Raw genomic sequence first — 13,350 nt, 5'->3', positions numbered from 1 at the left:
TTCGAGCTCCTTACGGTTTTGGCTTACTCCTCTTGTACTATAATAATAATATTAATTGGTTTTAGGGGAAGGAAATGGCGCATTATCTGTCTCATATCGTTGGACACCTGAACCGTGCCGTAAGGGAAGGAGGAAAGGAGGGAGTGAAAGAAAGGAAGGAAGAAAGAGGTGCCGTAGTGGAGGTCTCCGGTATAATTTCGACCACCTGGGGATCTTTAACGTGCACTGACATCGCACAGCACACGAGCGCCTGTTTTCAAGACATTGGAGACTTTTGGGTAGGCATTCGCACTGCATTCGCGCTTGCTCTAACCTCTGAAAGTAAAATTTTGTCTTGCTTTCTTTATTTGCTCTTAACCACTATAACTAGGGAACGAAAATCCCTAATGAAAGACATGAAAATCATTTACAGAGAAAATTCGCGCTTGTGAATACCATTGGTAAAACACCACCATGGAATAAGCGACTCGTACACATGATTAGACGACAAGGCGAAGTCAGTGTAAATGTGTTCAGAGGGGTTCATAAAAACCTGTATACAGCAATCGCTGACGATCGAGCTCTTTGAGCCTCTGGCAACAAGAAATATGGTAATGTTTGTTTAACTACACACTAAACACGAATACGCCAGTAGTCAAGAGTTCGACGGAAATCCGTCTGGTCAGGCATGGTGATGCAATGAAGTGAAGTAGCAGTCACTGACCATAGTCGAAAAAAGAAAGACGTTTCGAAACCCGTACGGGTTTCTTGTTCACAGTGAGCAGGACAAGAGCGGTGGCGAATTTATATCCGGAGAATGTGACGTAAAGATCGGGCGTAGATGCCTGGCATGGGGCCAGCGTTCTTGTTTAATGTTGCTTGTGATGTTTGGATGAATAGCGATTCCAGCAGAAGGCGCATCGTCAGGTTTCTTTCCTTAGATAAGATGGAGGCATTGCCGCAGTCAATCTGGTGGCCAGTGTCGTGTGCATGACCCGCCAGCGCATTTGTGGCATGCTTTTTGTTTTTCACATCACGTTGGTGGTCCTTTATGCGTCTTGAGAACTTCCCTGTCTCACCGATGTAGGCATGATTGCAGTTCAGGCATGGTATTTTGTAGACGACTCCTGGAAACTGTTCATTTGGTAGTCGGTCTTTCACATTCATTAGCTGATTCCGCAGCTTGCTGACAGGCATGTGGGCTTCGCGTAAGTCGTATTTTGAGAACACACGAGACAACGCTTCGCTGATACCAGGCATGTATGGAATGCCTGCTCGTGTTCGATACGTCCTACAATCAGTGGTAGCTGGATGTGCAGCTCGTTCTTGTAGCTTTGATATGAAGCGGCTCGGATAACCGTTGGCTGACAGTTCTTCGTGCACTCTTTTTAACTCCTTTTCTTGATCTTCTCGGCTTTTGCAGACACGTGTCGCATGTTTGGTCAGTGATGTGACGACGGAGGCTTTGTGCGCAACTGGATGATTTGAATGAAAATTTAAGTACTGGGCTGTGTGCGTAGGCTTTCTGTACACAGAGAACGAAAGGCGATTGTCCCTCCGCTCGACCAGGGCATCCAAGAAGGGAAGGCGGTTTTCTTGCTCAAACTCGGCCGTGAACTTCAAGCTTGGTTCGACACTGTTTAGTTCATGTAGAAACCGCGACGCGTCCTCTTTCCTTAATATGCAAAAACAGTCGTCGACATACCGGTAGAAGACCTTGGGTGCTGGAGTGAAAGCATTCAATACCTTGTCCTCTAGTGCTTCCATGACGAGGTTTGCTGTGGTGACCGATATGGAAGCGCCCATCGCAGTGCCTTGGGTCTGTCTGTAGAACTTTGAATTAAAGGAAAAATACGTATTGCTTAGGCAGAACCGTAGCACTGTGCTCAGCTCTGGAACGTCGAAGGGCGTACGACTTGCCAGATTGCGGTCCTTCTCCAACGCTTCCTCGCACGTGGAAACGGCTAGGTCAACCGGGACACTGGTGAAGAGTGCCGTGACGTCGAAGGAGACCATTACGTCCTCTGCGTCCAATTCCAAGTCATGCAGTTTCTGAACAAAATTTGAAGAGTTCCCGATGTACGTCCTAGTCTTTCCGGATAAAGGGCTGAACACTTCGTGGAGGTACCCCGAAAGTCGATACAGTGGCGACCTTGTGAAGTCCACTATCGGGCGTAGGGGGACTCCAGGCTTGTGGATCTTCGGTAGACCGTATATAGCAGGAGCCGAACCATTTGTGCATAGGAGGCGGTAGTAAAGTTTCTTGTTATCCGGGGGCACGAGCTTAAATAGGCCCGCCAGCAGTTCTTGCAATTTTGTTTGCAATCTGGCCGTAGGATCGCGTGGTACAGACAAGTAGGTGCCGTCGTTCAGTAAACCGATCATCTTGTCATTGTATTCACTGCGGTTGAGCAGGACGGAAGCATTCCCTTTGTCTGTCGGTAAGATGGCAATCTCCGGGTTCCTTCTGAGGTCGCGTATGGCTCGTTTCTCAGCCACAGAGAAGAGGGGCTTATGCCGCCACTTCGAGAGAACGCCAATGGCGCGAGTGCGGGCTTCATCTCGGACGTTCATAGGTAGCAGGCTTACCGCACGCTCAACCGCACAGATTACCTTTTTCTTTTCTGGTGGGCGATCTGTATTAGAGCTCAAACCGCGGCAGAGGACAGAGGTTTCAGCTGCGCTTGGCTTGTAGGAGGAGAGGTTCACCACAACCTGTATTTTGTTCTCTTTCCTTGGAATCCGAAGAGCATCAATCTTCTTCGCATGCGATGCCTTGCAATGCCGTTCTCTTACTGCTGCCGTGTAGTTGGCGTGCACTTGTACGTCCGGAAAGCGCTCTTGGACAATGTATTCGAGCTGTCTCCGCGCGAAAAACGAGTCGGTCTCGAGGCGCTTTATCTTCTGCCGGCATTCCTGAACACGTGCAAGTAACAGTTTTCTTTCGGCGTGTTGAATGATCTGGTGGCCCCAGACGGAGTGGACAGGAGTTTTGAGACGGAGAGACTTGGGTACCAGGTTCTCCCACCTGCATGTCAGGTTGAAGTCTAGATGGGTCTTGAAGGCTGCGACTCTTGAAGTTAGTGAAACAAAGCGACGAATCTTGGTGACCACGTCTTGTCCGTAAATGCTCCGAAAGTTCATGCAGTCAAGAGTTCGACGGAAATCCGTCTGGTCAGGCATGGTGATGCAATGCAGTGAAGTAGCAGTCACTGACCATAGTCGAAAAAAGAAAGACGTTTCGAAACCCGTACGGGTTTCTTGTTCACAGTGAGCAGGACAAGAGCGGTGGCGAATTTATATCCGGAGAATGTGACGTAAAGATCGGGCGTAGATGCCTGGCACGGGGCCAGCGTTCTTCTTTAATGTTGCTTGTGATGTTTGGATGAATAGCGATTCCAGCAGAAGGCGCGTCGTCAGGTTTCTTTCCTTAGATAAGATGGAGGCATTGCCCCTGTCAATCTGGTGGCCAGTGTCATGTGCATCACCCGCCAGCGCATTTGTGGCATGCTTTTTGTTTTTCACATCACGTTGGTGGTCCTTTATGCGTCTTGAGAACTTCCCTGTCTCACCGATGTAGGCATGATTGCAGTGCAGGCATGGTATTTTGTAGACGACTCTTGGAAACTGCTCATTTGGTAGTCGGTCTTTCACATTCATTAGCTGATTCCGCAGTTTGCTGACAGGCATGTGGGCCACGCGTAAGTCGTAGTTTGAGAACACACGAGACAACGCTTCGCTGATACCAGGCATGTATCGTATCGAACACGAGCAGGCATTCCATACATGCCTGGTATCAGCGAAGCGTTGTCTCGTGTGTTCTCAAAATACGACTTACGCGTGGCCCACATGCCTGTCAGCAAGCTGCGGAATCAGCTAATGAATGTGAAAGACCGACTACCAAATGAGCAGTTTCCAGGAGTCGTCTACAAAATACCATGCCTGAACTGCAATCATGCCTACATCGGTGAGACAGGGAAGTTCTCAAGACGCATAAAGGACCACCAACGTGATGTGAAAAACAAAAAGCATGCCACAAATGCGCTGGCGGGTGATGCACATGACACTGGCCACCAGATTGACTGGGGCAATGCCTCCATCTTATCTAAGGAAAGAAACCTGACGACGCGCCATCTGCTGGAATCGCTATTCATCCAAACATCACAAGCAACATTAAACAAGAACGCTGGCCCCATGCCAGGCATCTACGCCCGATCTTTACGTCACATTCTCCGGATATAAATTCGCCACCGCTCTTGTCCTGCTCACTGTGAACAAGAAACCCGTACGGGTTTCGAAACGTCTTTCTTTTTTCGACTATGGTCAGTGACTGCTACTTCACTTCATTGCATCACCATGCCTGACCAGACGGATTTCCGTCGAACTCTTGACTGCATGAACTTTCGGAGCATTTACGGACAAGACGTGGTCACCAAGATTCGTCGCTTTGTTTCACTAACTTCAAGAGTCGCAGCCTTCAAGACCCATCTAGACTTCAACCTGACATGCAGGTGGGAGAACCTGGTACCCAAGTCTCTCCGTCTCAAAACTCCTGTCCACTCCGTCTGGGGCCACCAGATCATTCAACACGCCGAAAGAAAACTGTTACTTGCACGTGTTCAGGAATTCCGGCAGAAGATAAAGCGCCTCGAGAATGACTCGTTTTTCGCGCGGAGACAGCTCGAATACATTGTCCAAGAGCGCTTTCCGGACGTACAACTGCACGCCAACTACACGGCAGCAGTAAGAGAACGGCATTGCAAGGCATCACATGAGAAGAAGATTGATGCTCTTCGGATTCCAAGGAAAGAGAACAAAATACAGGTTGTGGTGAACCTCTCCTCCTACAAGCCAAGCGCAGCTGAAACCTCTGTCCTCTGCCGCGGTTTGAGCTTTAATACAGATCGCCCACCAGAAAAGAAAAAGGTAATCTGTGCGGTTGAGCGTGCGGTAAGCCTGCTACCTATGAACGTCCGAGATGAAGCCCGCACTCGCGCCATTGGCGTTCTCTCGAAGTGGCGGCATAAGCCCCTCTTCTCTGTGGCTGAGAAACGAGCCATACGCGACCTCAGAAGGAACCCGGAGATTGCCATCTTACCGGCAGACAAAGGGAATGCTACCGTCCTGCTCAACCACAGTGAATACAATGACAAGATGATCGGTTTACTGAACGACGGCACCTACTTGTCTGTACCACGCGATCCTACGGCCAGATTGCAAACAAAATTGCAAGAACTGCTGGCGGGCCTATTTAAGCTCGTGCCCCCGGATAACAAGAAACTTTACTACCGCCTCCTATGCACAAATGGTTCGGCTCCTGCTATATACGGTCTACCGAAGATCCACAAGCCTGGAGTCCCCCTACGCCCGATAGTGGACTTCACAAGGTCGCCACTGTATCGACTTTCGGGGTACCTCCACTAAGTGTTCAGCCCTTTATCCGGAAAGACTAGGACGTACATCGGGAACTCTTCAAATTTTGTTCAGAAACTGCATGACTTGGAATTGGACGCAGAGGACGTAATGGTCTCCTTCGACGTTACGGCACTCTTCACCAGTGTCCCGGTTGACCTAGCCGTTTCCACGTGCGAGGAAGCGTTGGAGAAGGACCGCAATCTGGCAAGTCGTACGCCCTTCGACGTTCCAGAGCTGAGCACACTGCTACGGTTCTGCCTAAGCAATACGTATTTTTCCTTTAATTCAAAGTTCTACAGACAGACCCAAGGCACTGCGATGGGCGCTTCCATATCGGTCACCACAGCAAACCTCGTCATGGAAGCACTAGAGGACAAGGTATTGAATGCTTTCACTCCAGCACCCAAGGTCTTCTACCGGTATGTCGACGACTGTTTTTGCATATTAAGGAAAGAGGACGCGTCGCGGTTTCTACATGAACTAAACAGTGTCGAACCAAGCTTGAAGTTCACGGCCGAGTTTGAGCAAGAAAACCGCCTTCCCTTCTTGGATGTCCTGGTCGAGCGGAGGGACAATCGCCTTTCGTTCTCTGTGTACAGAAAGCCTACGCACACAGCCCAGTACTTAAATTTTCATTCAAATCATCCAGTTGCGCACAAAGCCTCCGTCGTCACATCACTGACCAAACGTGCGACACGTGTCTGCAAAAGCCGAGAAGATCAAGAAAAGGAGTTAAAAAGAGTGCACGAAGAACTGTCAGCCAACGGTTATCCGAGCCGCTTCATATCAAAGCTACAATAACGAGCTGCACATCCAGCTACCACTGATTGTAGGACGTATCGAACACGAGCAGGCATTCCATACATGCCTGGTATCAGCGAAGCGTTGTCTCGTGTGTTCTCAAAATACGACTTACGCGAAGCCCACATGCCTGTCAGCAAGCTGCGGAATCAGCTAATGAATGTGAAAGACCGACTACCAAATGAACAGTTTCCAGGAGTCGTCTACAAAATACCATGCCTGAACTGCAATCATGCCTACATCGGTGAGACAGGGAAGTTCTCAAGACGCATAAAGGACCACCAACGTGATGTGAAAAACAAAAAGCATGCCACAAATGCGCTGGCGGGTCATGCACACGACACTGGCCACCAGATTGACTGCGGCAATGCCTCCGTCTTATCTAAGGAAAGAAACCTGACGACGCGCCTTCTGCTGGAATCGCTATTCATCCAAACATCACAAGCAACATTAAACAAGAACGCTGGCCCCATGCCAGGCATCTACGCCCGATCTTTACGTCACATTCTCCGGATATAAATTCGCCACCGCTCTTGTCCTGCTCACTGTGAACAAGAAACCCGTACGTGTTTCGAAACGTCTTTCTTTTTTCGACTATGGTCAGTGACTGCTACTTCACTTCATTGAATACGCCAGTATAAGCGTAAGAAGGGAGTACGCTGTACTATAGCGTACAGCCTTTTATAAAGAAAGGTGTGCGGCGGAGGACAGTGTACTCCCTTTGTCACTTTTTTCTGTAGGCAATGCTGCAATTATGGCTTCAGGTCTCCATAAAAGCCACAAAAGAAAAGAAGAGACGCGGCATTAGCTGTTCTGAACAAATATCAGTTATTGGTGAAATGTGCCTTGTCGCGAAGAACTCCCATGGCTCCGCTTTTTTCGGCCACGCTGTCAAGAGCATCCTTGTTCCTAGCGGTGAGGGCGAGCCAGCAGCCAAGGGAGGCAAAGTGAAGCACCGTGGCTTACCCAATGCCCGAAGATGCTCGTACATGAAAGCCAACGGGCTGCGACATTTATGAAAAGGCAAACTAAATCTGCAACTGCATTTCATTGCAGAGCCATTCCGCCTAAAACAACGCAACAAAACTCATTTGCACGTGAAAATGCGCTAGGCCCGCCGCTCCCCGAGGTAGTTACCTTGAGCATAAGAAGGCATTTTCTTTCTCTGGTCCTTTACGTAGTTCACAGTGATCAATGCCACAAAGCCAATACGATCTTTCATAACGGGATTTTCTTCAGCGGAGCAGTGCCGCTGGGTACTGTGCGCAATGACCGCAACACTAAAAGGTCTCGGTTGCCTGACACTTACTCTTGATACGTTTCGAAAGCTTCCGCTCACATTTTGCTTCGAGTGCCCGAAGTCGCCGTATATCCACCAGAGTTGCAGGGAACGGCAAAAATTGTTACCTCCCGTAGAATGGTTTCGCAGCGCTGCGGCGAAAGTGACGTGATTCAACCCATAACAAGGCCGTGTTGGCTATAGCGATATGACGGCCACGGCGAGATGGTAGGGCGGCTCAAAATGGCTGGCTCCAGAAGGCGAATTTGCTTTCGAATTTTACAAATCTTGCAACCCACTTTAAAGCTTGAGATGCTCTGAAAATTAAAAACACGATATATTATGTGACCTGTAGCAAAGAATAATAATAATAATAAAACATACTTAGCGGCGTCCCTTCTTGATTGCAGTTGATGACACGTGGTCGATGACAAGACAACTGTACATAAAATCTTTTCGCCTATTTGTGCAGGCTGGTTTGGCTTTGGTTTTATGTGGTTTAACATATCCAAAGCAACTCGAGCCATGATAGATGCGGAAGCGGAGGGCTCCGGATAATTTCGACCAGCTGAAATTATTTAGCGCCCAATGAAATCGCACAGTACACGACCTCTAGCATTTCGCCTCCTTCGAAATACGTCCACCGCGGCAGGCGTCGAACCCCTGTCTTTCAGGTCAGCAGTCAAGCACTTCTGAGCCACCGCAGCGGCTATATTGTGCAGCCCTGTGACTTCTCGAACGCAGCTGTTGACACATGATGAATGGCAAGGCAATCTTCAACAATTAATTGGTGTATTTATAAATAATGGCAGGGAGTGGGTGAATTGGTTTTCCGTTCTGACAGTGAAAGCGATTTGTGAAAAAAGCTGAAGTGAAAGCCGTTGGTAAGATGCGCAGAAGGCGTTGTGTACAATGTGCCCTTGGGATGGGGCAAATTTTATATAGGGAAGATGCCTAAATGAGAGGTTAGGAGAGCTTAATTACAACGTGGAAAACAAAAGAGGGGGGCACATGCCTATCCATTGTCTAAAGCGCAAAGGGCAAAAAAGCAAGAAAAGCAAGGAAGGCTGTCCCCGTTTTCACAGATATTTTACATCTGTGTCAGTCATCACTCGTTGGTAATATTCTTGTAAGCATGCACAGTGATTACCAAGAGTATAAAATTGTTTTGTAGCGGGAGCTACACTAGGCTACCAGTCGAGCATTTCGCGGTACACTCGAGACGACAGTTGTGAGCATGCGCTACTATGGTACGTGCGGGAGGAAAGTTGTGCGCATGCGCCGTTACCATGGCAACCGGGGAGGAGGAGTGGGTGCGTCGCATCCTTTGTAGTTTCCCTCTCTCCTTTATCCTTCCCTTTACGGCGCGGCTCGGGTTTTTATACGCTATGCTGCGCATGCGACGACGCGCGGTTCGGGTAATGAACGCGGTGTGACGTCACACCGCGCAGCTCGCCGCCGCCGCCGTCTGGCATGACGTCACACCGCAATCATCACCCGAACCGCGCGTCGTCGCCTGCGCAGCATTGCGTATAGAAAGTGAAGATGGAATCGGCGGCTGTATCGCTACTCTTGATATGGATGCACAGAAGGAGACCCCAGCCGCTGCTAAACGGCGGTATAGACAAGAGAACAAAAACTCTTCCGATCCTGAGGTTCTCGCCTGGCAGTTGGCTACTCAACAAACAGAGAATGAGCGTCAGAAAGCGAAGAGAGCAGCGGAGACGCCCGAGCAGACAGAGGAACGTCTTGCCAAACGGAGACGCCAGACTGCCGAGCATAATAGACGCCGCATAGCCGCCGAGATGGAGCCAATGGAAGGCGTAAGCCAACAGCAACGAACCGAAGAGGATGTGAAGGCCTGTCGTGTGACTGATCACACCATTCGAGTTTCCGAAAGTTCATCTGCGACACGGGCATTTCAAGCGGACGTCTCTCTCATTGCTAAACATACAATGCCAACAACAAACTCAGCCAGGGAAACGTATACCTCCCTCTATGTATATCCTGGCATAGCGGAACTAAGCCACTGACAATTTTTTTTCGCGTGATATAGAATCAGTTGCAAGTAAGCGCTTCGTATATCTCCATTATTCGGTCGTCCTTGTATTTTTGAGCGCTTTAACTGTCAAAATTTATTTATGCAGCTTCGTTGCATCTTCAATACAATGATAACACGTGGTGAATGCGAAATATACATTAAAAAGATCTGTCTGTTTACACAGCCTCGGTTCTTCTTGGATGCACTTGGTAGCCTACGCTTCGTTGGTTTCTTGTTTGGTTTCCGCGACGTTGTTTCTAAATGCCCCTCATGGTGTAAACTTCCAGTTGGAACCTTGCCACTATGTGGTACTATTGACAACAGAAGTGGCAGCGAGATTGAAACCGTGCAGAGCAGATACGTGTGTTTTGTGTGGTGGTATCTCTGCCATTAGACACAGGTTGGCAGTTAAAAAAAGTGAGCCCTACCCTGCAGTTATATTTAGCTAGCATCTAGAAATAGAAGAAGAGGGGACAGATGGGGTGTTAGAGATCCCTATTGGTGCAGAATCTGTCTGATTTGAGAGAAACAGCAAGCATAGCCTTCGGCTGATGCGGATTGTGACCTTATTTGTGGGCGTCATTTGGGTCTGTTTTCCATTTACGAAGCTGTGGGACCTTATCGTAAATAAATGCACCATGTTTTTCAAAAGTTCCGTGACTACAAGGTATGTGGAAATCAGATGTGACAGCTGAGCTGCCGCACCTCCCTGTTGTTGAGTAGTGAAGTGACAGAACCTGCACAGCACGGTGCAGAATAGATTTGCCTCTAGATGTGCCCATATACTCTAAACCAACCTATTTGAGGCTCTATTATATTTAGTTTTTGAACTTCAAACACAGCTTGCAGCATGATTCAGATTTACTCACAAATTCTGAATGCTCACCAATAACACAATGGCCGCACAACTTCTATCGCACGAGATTGGCGCTTGCCGCCTGCAAACTCTACTTTGGGTGCTATTGTTTACGTAAGGCACACATACACTTGGAAACAAGTTGCGTCGAGACCCCACCACCCCTCACCCCTCCAATGGGAACGTTATTCCTGCGTCTGCGTCTACGGCTCCGTGCTGACTTCTAGGTAGTGGCCCATGCAGTAGAGAAACAAATAGCTGCACGCGTCACAGAGCTCTAAAATAGTAGGGTTGGGGGGGGGGGCGAAGGGGTGGGGGGGGCACCACCGCGCTACGGCCGTCCTCCCGTTCACACACGTGTATAAGTTCGGCCTGCCCCGAGAAAACCCAATTCGCCTCCCTCCATGCGTGCGCTTTTTACAGTATTGTACTTCGCGTAGATGATGCTAGGAAAACAACTTACACCGCCTATAGTGGGTCCGTTCCTATACCTATACTGGGCCTGCTCGGGGGATCGCTTCGTTGTTGTTGCCTTGGTGTCATGACCCCCGCGATGAAAACGATGCTCTGATGCACGCTTGCCCCAGAACGTCACGTGCACTAGTCGCTAAGAACCGAAGGCCAAGGCAGATGAATTCTCCAAACGGCATGTGCGGCGTCCTTTTTTTTTTCTGGGCTTCGTTCTCATGGCGTTTTCAAGAGGTCACAGGGATTGGCCTAACTGGGTCAAATCTAGGCCGTTGTTTCTTCTGGGTGTGGCTGTGGACAGCGCAGGGAGAGCGGCAGCGCCCCCCGCGGGCAGTTCCGTCCGCTTCATCGTTATCTTCTCTGTAGCTACATTCATAAGAAAAAGGAAAGATATACACAGGAACACAAGGACCAGCTACTCCCGTGAACTGTGGGCTACTCGAGATTGAAACTGTGCTTGCAAACATAAACGAAGCAAGCAGAGTGTTTTAGCGATATTCTTGCACTAGCAAATTCGAAAAATTTAAGATACCGTAATGGAAATATTGAAGACAATGGTACATTATTCTAATATCTACAAGTTAAGACCGCCACAAAAAACCAATGAGGAGCGCTTTTGACAACAGCAAAAACGTTAATTGACGAAAAAAAAACAAATTCCAAAACTCTCGGTGCGTGACTGCGGATATATCGATTGTTGTATTGAAGTCTTACATAATATGAACAATGTCGTTCATCAACGGTTTCCCACTGAAAAAGTTTTTTGTCGAGAATGGTTGGGTACGGCTCGACACAAGATGCTGCGGAGACAGGACAGAAATTCGGAAGCACTTCATCTGTCGTGAATTCCGTCACCTCAATGTGTCTGGCATATCGAAGATAGTGACACTACCATGTGAAAGAATTTCCTCCCTCTAGTGGATCCCGAAAATCAGCTTGGAAACACTACGAATACCCGCCGCGGTGGCTCAGTGGATAGGGCGCTCGGCTACTGATCCGGAGTTCCCGGGTTCGAAGCCGACCACGGCGGCTGCGTTTTTATGGAGGCAAAACGCTAAGGCGCCCATGTTCTGTGCGATGTCAGTGCACGTTAAGGATCCCCAGGTGGTCGAAATTATTCCGGAGCCCTCCACTACGGCACCTCTTTCTTCTCTCACTCCCTTCTTTGTCCCTTCAAATACGGCGCGGTTCAGGTGTCCAACGATATATGGAACAGATACTGCGCCATTTCCTTTCCCCAAAAATCAATTATTATTATTATTATTATTATTATTATTATTATTATTATTATTATTATTATTATTATTATTATTATTATTATTATTATTATTATTATTAGCACCACGAAGTCAACTTCTTAAGCACAGACACAAAATGTACACTAGGCAAAGCTGCGGCACTATAAAACGAGAAATTCACCCTTCTCTCATATTCCCGACTACCAGCGCAGTCAATGCCGCAGAAATATGTAGCATTAGCTATGTTCTCACTACGTTCTCTTATATGCGTTTCTGTGCTCTCTTTTGTAGAGATTCACTGAGAAAGCGGCGTTTCTTAATTGGGTTGAAACCGAGCGAGGAGGTTACGGCGGCCATCAATCATCCTGTGGCATACCGTATCCCCTCTCTGCTCTACCGATTAAATCCTGCAATCACAGCATGGCACGCTGCACCTCCTCTCCATTTTGCCCACCTCTTGACTCTGATTGCAGTGTCCCTTCCGAGACACGTCACCTCACACTCTCTCTTCTTCTTTCTCGCTGTCGAACATTCCCTCTGCCTCCTCGATGGGATTACTCCCACTCCACTTTGCCACCTGCCAACCAAGGCTTCGGACAGACAGGTGGGGCTTGCAGTGCTAACCCACTGAAAGAGGCCAGCATATGGTGGTTATCCCTGGCGAGATTATGGACCGCCTCTGTAAGAAGTGCGCTCCGCAGGAGAACGCACTGTGCATTACAGAACGGTTTCACGCGTAGTATACAGCTACGCGCCTCACCCGCGCCATCTCCGCGTTGAGCCGTGAGGGCGACGAAGCGAACAGCGCTCGGTTTCCCTCTACGTCCGCGGCTGCCTGTTTATGGCTGGTGCCAATAGTGATCCGATTTTACAAGTATAGGTCATTGGCTAATGAAAAATGTATTAGATGAATAATAAACCATAACAAAAGCGGTATATCTGTCCGAAATTACCCTGCCATCATATGCTTGAGCGATCGACAAGAACGAGTGAAGCTCATCAAGTTTCGAGCCCCATTGAATAGAAACTGAGCCCCCTGAATCATCATATATTTTCATTATTCATGTACCACTGTTATGCAACTGGAGTATAAACCTCCCGGGGTTTGTTCCCTCCTCGAGGAAGAGGATATTATACCGCTCCAAGTGGCCCTAATTTTTTTAAATTGGCCCGATTTCATGCCCGATATGCTATGCGACTATGAAAAAAAAAGGTTTTTCTCTGTACTCTTTCCGAAGCAAGCATCAAGTCTAACTGTTTGATCAAGCCACAA

Source organism: Amblyomma americanum, chromosome 2 (genome assembly GCF_052857255.1).
Source record: "Amblyomma americanum isolate KBUSLIRL-KWMA chromosome 2, ASM5285725v1, whole genome shotgun sequence".
In the NCBI taxonomy this organism is placed as follows: domain Eukaryota; kingdom Metazoa; phylum Arthropoda; class Arachnida; order Ixodida; family Ixodidae; genus Amblyomma; species Amblyomma americanum.
The sequence above is the reverse complement of the archived record's forward strand: the minus strand, read 5'-3'. Positions refer to the sequence as shown.